Below are 14,784 nucleotides of genomic sequence, written 5' to 3' on the forward strand. Positions count from 1 at the left end.
CTGCCCCTGTTTTTAAACCCCTAAACTCGTCCCAATTGCCCACATTTAGCCCATATCCCTCTAGACCCATCTAACTAAATGCTTTTTAAAAGACAAAATTGTTTCCACCTCTACTACTCCCTGTGGCAGCTCGTTCCAGACACTCACCACCCTCTGTGTGAAATAATTGCCCCTCTCACCTTCAACCTCTGCCCTCTAAGGTTTAGACTCCCCGACCTTTGGGAAAAGACATGAACTATCCTGCTGATCTGTGCACTCATTATTTTATAGACCTCTATAAGGTCACCCCTCAGCCTCCTACGCTCCAAAGAAAAAAGTCCCAGTCTATCCAACTCCTCCTTAGAACTCAATCCATCAAGTCCAAGTAGCATCCCAGTAAATCTTTTCTGCACTCTTTCTAGTTTAATAATATCCTTTCTTTAATAGGGTGACCGGAACTGTACACAGTATTCCAAGTGGGGCCTTACCAATGTCTTGTACAACTTCAAAAAGATGTCCCAACTCCTGTATTCAATGTTCTGACCAATGAAACCAGGCATGCCGAATGCCGCCTTCACCACTCTGACCACCTGTGACTCCACTTTCAAGGAGCCATGAACCCGTACCCGAGATCTCTTTGTTCTGTAACTCTCCCCAACACCCTACCATTAACTGAGTAAGTCCTGCCCTGGATCAATCTACCAAAATGCATGACCTCGCATTTGTCTAAATTAAACTCCATCTGCCATTCGTCAGCCCACTGGCCCAATTGATCAAGATCCCATTGCAATCCGAGATAACCTTCACTGTCCACTATGCCACCAATCTTGGTGTCATCTGCAAACTTACCAACCATGCCTCCTATATTCTCATCCAAATCATTAATATAAATGACAAATAACAGTGGACCCAGCACTGATCCCAGAGGACACCGCTGGTCACAGGCCTCCAGTTTGAAAAACAACCCTGGACAACCATTCACTGGCTTCTGTCATCAAGCCAATTTTGTATCCATTTAACAAGCTCACCCTGGGGCCCATGATGGAGGTTGTGCAACAACCTGCCATGTGGTACCTTGTCAAAAGCCTCATTGATTCATTGCACAATCCATCACTGCACCCTCATTCTCCATTGGTGCATTCTGCTGTCCATCAGCTGAACACAGCCAATAGGAAGCCGCTCCAGCAGAATGATTGACAGCCAGTGTGGGTGGAGTCGGGCAGATTGTGATGAAGCAGCGACTCGCTGTGGATTCGCTGCCATTGAGGACAATCCCAGCCAGCAAGAGGCAGCAAGGGCGGCACCTTCCGTCCCCAAGCGCAGCATTCGCACCATCCCACTTTCTCTTCCATTTGGGCAGCACCACAAACAGCTTCTTGTTGTCTCTTCCAATGGCAGCACCCCCGGGTGCTCTTGGTGCACCCGTTCCAGCACCTTTCCTCTTAATGATGGGGAAATGAGGCTCTCATAGCCCAGAATAAACATCCAGCAACACCGACAACTCCCAGCTTCCACACACTTATCGCCGTAACTCCGGGTGCTTTCTACTCATCCTCCCTCTCTGGACAAGTTCCACTCCCTGCCTCATAACCGGATCATTCCGGGTGACTTTCCGTAACTGGTTAGCGGTTAGCGGAACTTTATCTTCTTGTGTGAAATGCATTATCTGCACATTCCAGCGGGAACATCTTTATCTCCAGGCAAAGGCAGCCTTGACAGAGCATCCGCATTGCTGTGTTTCTCACTGACAGCACCAACACCCACCTCTGCAATCAAACTGCTGCCATGGACGGTATCCCAGTGAATGGTCCAAGGATGGAAGATAAAATATAGGAATTATGAAAGGGAGTCAGTAATTCAGCCCTTCGAGCTCAGTCACAACATCATCATGGCAGAGATTTTAGTTTCTTGATGCAAAGACGATGCCTAAGCCTTCTTTTTCCACCCGAGCAAACTTTTCCTCAGCTTTCGTCAATGATCTAGAAGCGAATACTATGGATCTTCCTCTCCGTTTGACATAACGTTCGACAGGACAGCCTCAATCCCATTGGGCGAGGCTTCGCATGTAAGCTGCAGCGGTAACTTTGGGTTAAATTGAACTCGCATTTCCAATCTCTTCAAAGCCTGCTTTACCGCCAGGGAGGCCTCCTTTTGTTCACTTCCACGGCTCTCCTTTCACCAGCAACTGGAGCATCAGTTTCAATGCTGCCGCCAGGTCCGGATTGAGCTTGTTGTCATAGTAATTGATTAGACCCAAAAACAACCTGAATTGGGACACATTGTCTGGTCTTGGGGCCTTCATGATGACCTCCATCTTAGGGTTTGTGCATCCATTTCATGACCCAGACATTCAATGGAGTCCTTGAAGAACTCATATTTCTCTCTTGATTTGCAGGCCGTGCTCCTGTAACCTCTAAGGTATTCTCCAAGTACTGGGAAAATAGTCGAATCCATGAGCAAGATACCATCCAGGTAAGTCTGGACTCCTGTCATTCCACTCAGGATTTGGTCCATGGCCCTCTAATCGAGATAAGGGCGCATGTAATCAAGATGGGGGCACTCCAAACCGAAATTGGGGGCACTTGTGATTCACCTGGGCACTCCTCATTGACAGGAGCACTGCGAGCTGATATGCGGGCACTCAGAATTGATACTGTCACTGCTCTAAAGCTAAATGGGAGCACACCTAATCGGGATAGAAGTCTCTCTTATTCGAGAAACGGCGTGCTCCCAATCGAGACAGGGGGGCACTGCTAACGGCGACGGTGGGGGGGGCGGGGGTGAACTGCTAACGGCGACGGTCGGGGGGGGGGGGGGGGGGGGGGGGTGGTGGGGGTGGACTGCCAACGGCGATGGGGGGGGGAAACTGCTAATTAAATTAGTCGCTGCTCCAAATCTAAATCGGGGGCACCCCGAACTGATATAGAAGGCTCCATTATTCGAGATATGGGACACTCCTAATCGAGGGAGGGACAGACCTAATCGAGGTAGGCAGCATTCCTAATTGACCGGGGACACTCAGAAATGACGGGGGGCACTCCTCACTGAAATAGTCACTGGTCCAAATCTAAACAGGGGGGCATTCCTAATCGAGATAGAAGGCTCCCTTATTGCAGATCGGGACACTCCAAATCAAGATGGGACACTCCTAATCGTTAGAGGGTCACTCGCAATCGAGATAGGGGGCACTCCAAATTGAGATAGTTGGGACTTCAAATCGAGCTAGAGGGAACTACTATTTGACACGGGCACTCCTGTGAACCTGGCACTGAACCAGCCAGGCCTGTGACACTGAATCCGAAAGGACAGAGTGAATCCAGCCAGGCCTGTGACACTGAATCCGAAAGGACAGAGTGAACCCAGCCAGGCTTGTGACACTGAATCTCAAAGGACACAGTGAACACAGCCAGGCCTGTGGGACTGAATCTGAAAGGACAGAGTGAATACAGCGAGGCCACTGTTCGACCACCCCGAAGCCTCCTATGCTCCAGGAGAAAATGTCCCAGTCTTTGCAGCCTCTGCTTATAACTCAAACCATCAAGACCCTGCAGTATCCCAGTAGTTCTTTTCTGCACACTTCCTAGTTTAATAATATCCTTGGTATAATAGGGTGACCAGAACAGTACACAGTATTCCAAGTGTGGCCTTACCAATGTCTTGTACAACTTCAACATGATGTCCCAAATCCCATTCAGTATTCTGACCAATGAAACCAAGCATGTGGAATGCCTTCTTCACCACTCTATCCACCTGTGACTCCACTTTCAAGGAACTATGAATCTGTAGCCCTCGATCTCTGTTCTATAACTCTCACCAATGCCCTACCACTAACTAAGTCCTGCGCTGGTTCGATCTACCAAAGTGCATCATCTTGCGTTTATCTAAATTAAACTACATCCACCATTCATCAGCCCACTCGATCAAATGATCAAGATCCCGTTGCAATCCGAGATAACTTTCTTCACTGTCCACTATGCCACAAATCCTGGTGTCATCTGCAAAATTATTAACCATGCCTCCTAAATTCTCATCTAAATTATTAATATAAATTACAAATAGCAGGGGACCCAGCACCGATCCCTGAGGCACCCCGCTGGTCACAGGCCTCCAGTTTGAAAATAGAACAACCCTCCACAACCACCTTCTGTCTTCTGTCATCAACCAATTTTGTATCCATTTGGCCACCTCATCCTGGATCCCATGAGATTTAACCAAATCCAGTCTAGTTTTGCTTTTAAATGTTTACATTTTCAAACACTGAAACCTCTTGCCCTTGTTGGGAATATCAGTGCGGTTTGAGAAAAGCAAACACTGATCCCACACTCAACACCCCCCAACACAGGACTGAGCAGAGAGTGTGAAATGTGAGTGGTGTGAGTGTGGATTATCTTTTAAAAGTGGGTAAGAAACACTCCTCCATTTTCAAATCTTTACCTTGTTTATGTAGCGTCTCGGACTCCCCTGACACTCACTATCCATCTGAATTAATCTCTATTCCTCACTGTCTAACTGTTACTCTCTGCATTGCTCCCTCTCTCTCTTCCTCTCCCTCTCTATCCCTCTCCCTCTCTATCCCTCTCATCCACTATGTTGTTTACCGTTAAGGAGTCTAATCACAGAGAATTCAAACACTCTTTCTGTTTCTGTCTTGGCAGAATTAGCAACATGAGTGCAAATTTCAAGATTGGATTCACACAATACAGACAGAACAGTATTTGTATAATGGCTTCTGCAAATGCTGGTGAGCTCAGTACATGTGGTACCGAATGTTACAATAAGATAGAATCTGTATTCAGACAACTGTTACTCTCTGCATTGCTCTCTCTCATTCTCCCTACCTCTCTGTTACTCTGTATCTCTTCCTCTCTCTCTCTATCCCTCTCATCCACCATGTTGTTTATCATTAAGGGGACTAATCACGGAGAATTCAAACACTCTTTTTGTTTCTGTTTTGGCAGAATTAGCAATATTAGTGGATATTTCAAGACTGGATTCACACAATACAGACAGAACGCTGGTGAGCTCAGTACACGTGGTACCTGAATGTTACAATAAGATAGAATCTGTATTCAGACAACTGTCACGGGGGTCCAAACTTCACCGTGTTAATTTGATTTGATTTGATTGATTTGTATTGGGATGCAGTGAAAAGTATTGTTTCTTGTGCGCTATCCAGACAAAACATACCGTTCATAGAGTACATAGGGGAGAATGAGAGGAAAGGGTGCAGAATATAGTGTTGCAGTTACCGATAGTGTGTAGAGAAAGATCAGCTTAATATATGGTAGGTCCATTCAAAAGTTGACATTCTCCCCAAGCACTAAAGCTTTCCACAAAGCAAAGCTCACAAATTCAACACCAGTTTCCTTTGTCCCCTCTCCCATCATGCTGTGTTCGGAGTCTCTGATCGATGCTAAGGGCCTAGTATTTGAGGCTCTGAGCTGAACCCACAATCTGTCTGATTCTGAGAGAAGATTACTGCCCACTCATATATATGCCCTTGAAATATATCTGTTGTGTACAGAGTCACTTCTTTTTTCCCTGTGTCTGCTACCCTTAAAGAACTACTGAATAATCTTTAAACATCTGTATTATCACAGAACAGGGCCAACATGGGGGAATCTAGTATCAGGGAGGGCACAGTTTAAAATTCATACAGCGCCCATTAAAGATGGAGATGAGGAGGAATAATTTGTTCTCTCAGGGGGTGGTTAGTGTTTAGAATTCAAAGTTAAAATTCATTTATTGGTCACAAGTCAGTCTTACATTAACACTGCAATGAAGTTACTGTGAAATTCCACTAGTTGGCGCCTGTTCGGATCAATGCACCGAACCAGAATATGGGAGGAAACCGGAGCACCCGGAGGAAACCCATGCAGACACGAGGAGAACATGAAAACTCCACACAGACAGTGACCCAAGCTGGGAATCAAATCCAGGTCCTTGGCGCTGTGAAGCAGCAGTGCTAACCACTTTCCCCAGAGAGTGAGTTGAGCATTATGGGGAGACAGGCAGCAAAGTAGAGTTCAGGCCACAGTCAGATCAGCCATGATCTTATCAATGGGAGGATCAGCCTCAAGGGGCAGAATGGCCTACTTCTGCTCCTATTTGTTGTGTTCTGTGTGGTACCTTCAAAGGCCATTGTACTCAGCATTGCAGGAACTCTGCCGAACACACTCTATCTCAATCACTTCCTCTCCCTCTCTGTGACTCTCACTCCATTTCTTTCCTCCCCTCTCTCTGTTACTCTCTCTCTATCTCTATCCCTGTTTCTCTCTTGCCCACTCCAGCTGGATGGAGAGTGGGAAAGAGAGGCTGATATGATGGGAGTTTTCATCTGTATCTAACTGCATTTTCTGAACTGTCCTGTCCTTGTTTGATGAAACAATGAAATGGGAGATTGTATTTGTTTGTGTGCGTGTCTGTGTGTGTGTGTCTGCGTGCGTATATTGGTGTATGTATCAGTATGTGTGTGTGTGTATCAGGGTGTGAGGTGGTCTGCATAGGCGTATTTGGGTGTGTGTATGTGTGTGTGTGTGTGTATTCTGCATGTATGTGTGCGTGTGTGTATATGTGCATGGGAGGGGTGTGTGCCTATGTGCGAGTGTGTGTGTCTGTGTTTGTGAGAGAAATTGAGTGTGTGAGTGTGTAAGTGTTTGCCTGCATGGGGGTTATGTGTGAAACATAGAAACGAGAAGCAGGAGGAGGCCATTCGGCCCTTCGAGCCTGCTCCACCATTCATTTTGGTCATAAGAACTAGAAGCAGGAGTAGTCCATCTGGCCCCTTGAGCCTGCTCTGCCATTCAATAAGATCAAGGCTGATCTTTTCGTGGACTCAGCTCCACTTACCCGACCGTTCACCATAACCCTTAATTCCTTTACTGTTCAAAAATCTATCTATCCTTGCCTTAAAACATTCAACGAGGTAGCCTCAACTGCTTCACTGGGCAGGGAATTCCACAGATTCACAACCCTTTGTGTGAAGAAGTTCCTCCTCAACTCAGTCCTAAATCTGCTCCCCCTTATTTTGAGGCTATGCCCCCTAGTTTTAGTTTTACTGCCAGTGGAAATAATTTCCCTGCTTCTATCTTATCTATTCCCTTCATAATCTTATATGTTTCTATAAGACCTCCCCTCGTTCTTCTGAATTCCAATGAGTATAGCCCCAGTCTACTCAGTCTCTGCTCATAAGCCAACCCTCTCAACTCCGGAATCAACTTAGTGAATCTCCTCTGCACCCCCTCCAGTGCCAGTATATCCTTTCTCAAGTAAGGAGACCAAAACTACACAGTACTCCAGGTGTGGCCTCACCAGCACCTGATACAGCTGCAACATAATCTCGCTGTTTTTAAACTCCATCCCTCTAGCAATGAAGGACAAAATTTCATTTACCTTCTTAAATACCTGCTGCACCTGCAAATCAACTCCTTGAGATCCCTGCACAAGAACATCCAGGTCCCTCTGCACAGCAGCATGCTGCATTTTTTTACTATTTAAATAATAGTCCATTTTGCTGTCATTCCAACCAAAATGGATGCTCTCATATTTACCAACATTGTACTCCATCTGCCAGACTCTCGTCCACTCACAAACTATCTATATCCCTTTGCAGACTTTCAGCGTCCTCTGCGCACTTTGCTCTGCCGCCCATCTTAGTGTCATCTGCGAATTTTGGCACACTACACTTGGTCCCCAGCTCCAAATCATCAATGTAAATCGTAAACAATTGCAGTCCCAACACTGGTCCCTGCGGCATACTACTAGTCAGTGATCGGCAACCAGAAAAACACCCATTTACCCCCACTCTTTGCTTTCTGTTAGTTAACCAATCCTCTATCCATGCAATACATTACCCGTAACACCGTGCACCTTTATCTTGTGTAGCAGTCTTTGGTGCGGCACCTTGCCAAATGCTTTTTGAAAATCCAGATACACCACATCCACAGGTTCCCCATTGTCCACTGCACATGTAATGTTCTCAAAGAATTCCACCAAATTAGTCAAACATGACCTTCCCTTCATGAACCCATGCTGCATCTTACCAATGGGACAATTTATATCCAGATGTCTCGCTATTTCTTCCTTGATGATAGCTTCAAGCATTTTCTCTACTCCAGAAGTTAAGCTAACTGGCCTATAGTTACCTGCCTTTTGTCTACCTCCTTTTTTAAACAGTGGCGTCACATTTGCTGTTTTCCAATCTGCGGGAACCATGCCAGAGTCCAGCGAATTTTGGTAAATTATCACCAGTGCATTTCCCCCACCATCTCTTTTAGTTCCCTGGGATGCATTCCATCAGGGCCAGGAGACTTGTCTACCTTTAGTCTCATTAACTTGCCCAACACTACCTCTTTCATGATAATGATAGTTTCGAGGTCCTCACCTGCCATAGCCTTCCACTCATCAATTCTTGGCATGTTATTTGTGTCTTCCACTGTGAAGACTGACGCAAAATACCTGTTCAATGCCTCAGCCATTTTCTCATATCCAGTTATTACATCCCCCGTCTCATCCTCTAAAGGACTAATGTTTACTTTAGCCACTCTTTTTCATTTTATATATTTGTAGAAACTTTTGCTGTCTGTTTTTTTTATTCTGAGCGAGTTTACTCTCATAATCCATCTTATTTTTCTTTATAGCTTTTTTTGTGGCTTTCTGCTGACCTTTAAAGATTTCCCAATCCTCCAGGTTCCCACTAATCTTTGCCACTTTGTATGCATTTTCTTTCAATTTGATACCCTCCTTTATTTCCTTCGATATCCATGGCTGATTATGTCTTTTTCTACAGTCCTTCCTTATCACTGGTATATACTTTTGCTGAGCACCGTGAAAGATCGCTTTGAAAGTTCTCCACTGTTCCTCAATTTTCCCACCATAAAGTTTTTGCTCCCAGTTTCCCTGAGCCAACTCCTCCCTCATCCTTTTGTAGTCTCCTTTGTTTAAGCACAAGACATTGCTTTTGGATTTTACCTTCTCACGCTCCATCTGTATTTTAAATTCAACCATACTGTGATCGCTTCTTCCAAGAGGATCCCTAACTGTAAGATCACTCATTATTCCCGTCACATTACACAGGTCCAGATCTAGGATAGCTTGCTCCCTTGTAGGTTCCATTACATACTGTTCAAGGAAGGTATCGCAGATACACTCTATGAACTCTTCCTCATGGCTAATCATCAAATTCAATATCCTGATCTCCCCTTCCCCTCCCTAATCCCGCGATCCCTTTAGCCCCAAAAGTTATATCTAATTTCTTCTTGAAATCACACGTGAACATGTGCAAGTTCCGGGCCATCTCCGTGTGTGCGTACATGCGTTTGTACGTGTGCATGATTGAAGTCAATGGTGAGATATGGTTAAAATTCCATATGTTTATTGTTATTCCCATACATTGGTAAATTCAAGAATCTCACACCAACCTTTGAAATCTTCAGACTATTTGGGTGGACAGGATAACCATGAGAGCACAAAGTGCCTCCAGCTGCTTGTGTGAGACTCACTGAGATGAACTAAGTTCCTGGGACAAGATGAAAAGACACCAGACAGTGAGTTTGATGCAACAGGTTAACAGAATTTATTCAGTCAATGATTGAACAAAGATGCTGAATAGGCAATTGATTGACAGCTCCTCACGTGACCTGCCGAGCTGACCTCAGCGGGCTCGAGCCTGCGCAGTGTCTGAGCCACATTCCCTTAGCAACGGGCTGCGCCTGCGCAGTGATTGAGCCACATTCCCTTAGCAACGGGCCGGGCCTGCGCAGTGTCTGAGCCACATTCCCTTAGCACCGGGCCGGGCCTGCGCAGTGTCTGAGCCGCGTTCCCTTAGCAACGGGCCGGGCCTGTGCAGTGATTGAACTGCATTCCCTTCGCAACGGGCTGGGCCTGCGCAGTGTCTGAGCCACATTCCCTTAGCAACGGGCTGGGCCTGCGCAGTGATTGAGCCGCGTTCCCTTAGCAACGGGCCGGGCCTGCGCAGTGTCTGAGCCACATTCCCTTAGCAACGGGCCGGGCCTGCGCAGTGTCTGAGCCGCGTTCCCTTAGCAACGGGCTGGGCCTGTGCAGTGATTGAACTGCATTCCCTTAGCAACGGGCTGGGCCTGCGCAGTGTCTGAGCCACATTCCCTTAGCAACGGGCCGGGCCTGCGCAGTGACTGAGCCGCATTCCCTTAGCAACAGGCCGGGCCTGCGCAGTGACTGAGCCAGGTTCCCTTAGCAACGGGCCGGGCCTGGGTGAGGAGGCTGTTTCCTTATTGTGAGTGTCCCCGCTCAGGGGAAAGATCAGCAACATTGGTGACCCAGTAACATGGAGAGAGTCTGTGTGAATCTGCACATTGTTAATGACCCTTCAATAAAAATAACACAAAGCTCACCGACATCAGACAAGGGATAAACTGTCTGAAAGGTGGGCTGTCCCATATTGAAGCGGCCGAATGGCCTCCCCCAGCTCCAGGAGCTGCACAAGCTCTGAGCTCCGGCAGCAGCAAGAGGAGGAGGCAGACATTCAGTCCCTGCAGCCTGAGCTGCCCGTTGATCAGGGAGACAAACTCCATCCAGCCGCCTGGGCTTCAGATCCACACCTTCTGGCAGCAGAAATATCCCCATCTCAGAGTGAAAATTGTTCACAGAATCCCCACAGTGCAGAAGGAGGCCATTCAGCTCAGCAAGTCTGCACCGACCACAATCCCACCCAGGCCCTACCCCAATAACACCCACATATTTACCCTGTTAACCCCCTGACACTAGGGTCAACTGAGCACGGCCAATCCACCTAACCCGCACATCTTTGGACTGTTGGAGGAAACCAGAGCACCCGGAGGAAACCCATGGAGACACGGGGAGAATATTCAACAGCTAATATCTGCAGCTATGTGTGGGAGAGAGTTCCACACTTCCCCCACCCTTTGTGTGAGCAAGTGTTTCCTAAATTTATCTCCTGAATATCCTGGCTCTGATAATAAGATATTTGTCCCCTTGTCCTGAGCTCTCATAGAAACATAGAAAAACTACAGCACAAAACAGGCCCTTCAGCCCCACAAGTTGTGCCGAACATATCCCTACCTTTTAGGCCTACCTCTTACCCTCCATCCTATTAAGTCCCATATACTCATCCAGGAGTCTCTTAAAAGACCCTATAGAGTTTGCCTCCACCACCACTGATGGCAGCCGATTCCACTCGCCCACCACCCTCTGTGTGAAAAACTTCCCCCTAACATTTCCCCTGTACCTACACCCCAGCACCTTAAACTTGTGTCATAGAACATAGAACATAGAACAGTACAGCACAGAACAGGCCCTTCGGCCCACGATGTTGTGCCGAGCTTTATCTGAAACCAAGATCAAGCTATCCCACTCCCTATCATCCTGGTGTGCTCCATGCACCTATCCAATAACCGCTTAAATGTTTCTAAAGTGTCTGACTCCACTATCACTGCAGGCAGTCCATTCCACACCCCAACCACTCTCTGCGTAAAGAACCTACCTCTGATATCCGTCCTGTATCTCCCACCACGAACCCTATAGTTATGCCCCCTTGTAATAGCTCTATCCACCCGAGGAAATAGTCTTTGAACGTTCACTCTATCTATCCCCTTCATCATTTTATACACCTCTATCAAGTCTCCCCTCAGCCTCCTCCGCTCCAGAGAGAATAGCCCTAGCTCCCTCAACCTTTCCTCATATGACCTACCCTCCAAACCAGGCAGCATCCTGGTAAATCTCCTCTGCACTCCTTCCAGCGCTTCCACATCCTTCCTATAGTGAGGTGACCAGAACTGCACACAATATTCCAAATGTGGTCTCACCAAGGTCCTGTACAGTTGCAGCATAACCCCACGGCTCTTAAACTCCAACCCCCTGTTAATAAAAGCTAACACACTACAGGCCTTCTTCACAGCTCTATCCACTTGAGTGGCAACCTTTAGAGATCTGTGGATATGGACCCCAAGATCTCTCTGTTCCTCCACAGTCTTCAGAACCCTACCTTTGACCCTGTAATCCACATTTAAATTTGTCCTACCAAAATGAATCACCTCACATTTATCAGGGTTAAACTCCATTTGCCATTTTTCAGCCCAGCTTTGCATCCTATCTATGTCTCTTTGCAGCCTACAACAGCCCTCCACCTCATCCACTACTCCACCAATCTTGGTGTCATCAGCAAATTTACTGATCCACCCTTCAGCCCCCTCCTCCAAGTCATTAATAAAAATCACAAAGAGCAGAGGACCAAGCACTGATCCCTGCGGCACACCGCTAGCAACCTGCCTCCAATCCGAAAATTTTCCATCGACCACCACCCTCTGTCTTCGGTCAGACAGCCAGTTGCCTATCCAATCGGCCAACTTTCCCTCTATCCCACACCTCCTCACTTTCATCATAAGCCGACCATGGGGGACCTTATCAAACGCCTTACTAAAATCCATGTATATGACATCAACTGTCCTCTCGTAGCAGCCATTTCCACCCTGGGAAAAAGCCTCTGAGAGTCCACACGATCTGTGCCTCTCAACGTCTTATATATCTCTATTAGGTCTCCTCTCATCCTACGTCTCTCCAAGGAGAAAAGACCGAGCTCCCTCAACCTATCCTCATAAGGCATACCACTCAATCCAGGCCACATCCTTGTAAATCGCTTCTGCACCCTTTCAATCTTTTCCACATCCTTCCTGCAATGAGGCGACCAGAACTGAGCACAGTACTCCAAGTGGGGTCTGACGAGGGTCTTATATAGCTGCATCATTATCCCCAGACTCCTAAACTCAATCCCTCGATTGATAAAGGCCAGCACACCATACGCCTTCTTAACCATCTCCTCCACCTGCGGGGCCGATTTTAGAGTCCTATGGACCCAGACCCCAAGGTCTTTCTGATCCTCTACAGTACTAAGACTATTTCTCTTTATATTGTACTCCTTCATCCCATTTGACCTGCCAAAATGGACCACTACGCATTTATCTGGGTTGAAGTCCATCTGCCACTTCTCCGCCCAGTCTTGCATCCTATCTATGTCCCTTTGTAACTTCTGACATCCCTCCAGACTATCCACAACCCCACCAACCTTCGGCAAACTTACCAACCCATCCCTCCACTTCCTCATCCAGGTCATTTATGAAAGTGACAAACAGCAAGGTTCCTGGGGCACACCACTGGTGACCGACCTCCATTTAGAAAAAGACCCATCCATGCACACACTCTGCCTCCTTTGGTCAAGCCAGTTCTGGATCCACAGGGCAGCAGCCCTTTGGATCCCATGCCCTCTCACCTTTTCTAGAAGCCTTGCATGGGGGACCTTATCGAACGCCTTGCTAAAATCCATATAAACCACATCTACTGCTTTCCCTTCGTCAATGTGTTTCGTCACATTTTCGAAGAACTCCATCAGGCTCATAAGGCACGATCTGCCTTTGACAAAGCCATGCTGAGTATTCTTGAGCATACTAAACCTCTCTAAATGCTCATAAATCTTGTCCCTCAGCTTACCAACTACTGAGGTTAGACTCACCGGTCAGTAATTTCCTGGGCTATCCCTATTCCCCTTCTTGAAAATAGGAACCACATCCGCAATCCTCCAATCCTCCGGCACCTCTCCCGTCTCCATCGACGACGCAAAGATCGTCACCAGAGGCTCTGCAATCTCTTCCCTCGCCTCCCACAGTAACCTGGGGTACATCCCATCCGGACCCGGCGACTCTCACACCAGTGAGTAAAATTTCTGTCAACTGATAATTCCATTCAAAACCCTAAAATCCTCAGTTAGAGCAGTTGGAGGGAGAACAGGAGGGGAGGTTATTTGCGGCCTCACTTTTTCAGATAGTTCTTTCCAGATCAGAACTTGCTGTTTAAAAGATAGCTCATCTCCCTTCTGGTTCCTTTACCAATTACAGAACGCCATAAATCTGTCCTTATCTGCTTCTGACCCTTTTGTCAGTGGAAACACTTCTCATTATCAAAGCCTCCTCATTTTGAACTCCCCTGTTCAGACGCTCTTTATTCTTTGCTCTCGGAGAATAGTGCCAGTTTCTCCATGGTCTACAAAACTGAAGTTTTTCTTCTCTGTCAATGGAATCGGGACATCACCGGCATTTGTTGCTGATCCCTAATTGTCGATAAGAAGGTGGCGATGAGCCACCTTCATGAACCTTTGCAGTCATTTGGTAAAGATCCTGATTCTTGGAGCTGTGCCAGAAATGCTGCTTTACATTCTTTCCAGAGACCTCAAATTGGGTGCAGTGCTGAAGCTGAGGCTGAACTGGTGAATGATAAACATAACCTTCTCTTGCCTTTTGTAGTTTATGGGGGTGATTCCCCCAGTCCACTAGCAGTGCAGTGAGCCAAGAGACGCAAGCGAAGACCGTGTAGCGGGCTTCCCGCTGGGTGCCACGGCCTCCGTGTGTCACTGGCCAGATTTTTGGCGCAGTCAGCTTTGTGCCAGAAATCGGTGCGGAGCTGTATAAATTATACTGATGACCATTTGCATAGCGGGCCTGGGACTGAAGTCTTTGGGGCCGCAAGCATCTCCCCCCAGTCCCCCTCCAGGCCAGTGGGGGAGGTTGGGTGGGGGGTAGAGAGGTCATGGCTGGCCCAGACATGTCTGCGAGACCAGTGATCAGGGCGTGTGGGGGAGGGGTGGGGGTGTCGCACGGTCAGTAATGTGTGTGGGGTCGCGGGGCTGGACAGCAATCGGGAGGCTGGCAGTGTGGATTACTGCGCCAGCCCCAGTCTCTGCTCTGACAAAGCAGCGTCTGCACAGTGACCCGCTCAGTGCTCTGCCACCGGCCTCTCCGGCTGGAATAGGCTCCGCCCTGG

At 47.5% G+C, this 14,784-nt stretch overlaps 1 protein-coding gene across 1 annotated transcript in view; it reads left to right on the forward strand.

Moving 5' to 3' along the window:
- The first annotated feature begins 1,038 nt into the window (after positions 1–1,038).
- The window catches only part of LOC144484295 (NACHT, LRR and PYD domains-containing protein 3-like), a 138,833-nt gene continuing 125,087 nt past the window's right edge, over positions 1,039–14,784 (forward strand). Inside the window, exons 1-5 of the mRNA XM_078202824.1 lie at positions 1,039–2,044; positions 2,375–2,451; positions 4,635–4,720; positions 4,938–4,996; positions 9,414–9,524. The gene's annotated coding sequence lies outside the window, so the exon portion shown is untranslated. The remainder of the gene's footprint in view (positions 2,045–2,374; positions 2,452–4,634; positions 4,721–4,937; positions 4,997–9,413; positions 9,525–14,784) is intronic.

Source organism: Mustelus asterias, unplaced genomic scaffold, assembly GCF_964213995.1.
Source record: "Mustelus asterias unplaced genomic scaffold, sMusAst1.hap1.1 HAP1_SCAFFOLD_98, whole genome shotgun sequence".
NCBI classification, from domain to species: domain Eukaryota; kingdom Metazoa; phylum Chordata; class Chondrichthyes; order Carcharhiniformes; family Triakidae; genus Mustelus; species Mustelus asterias.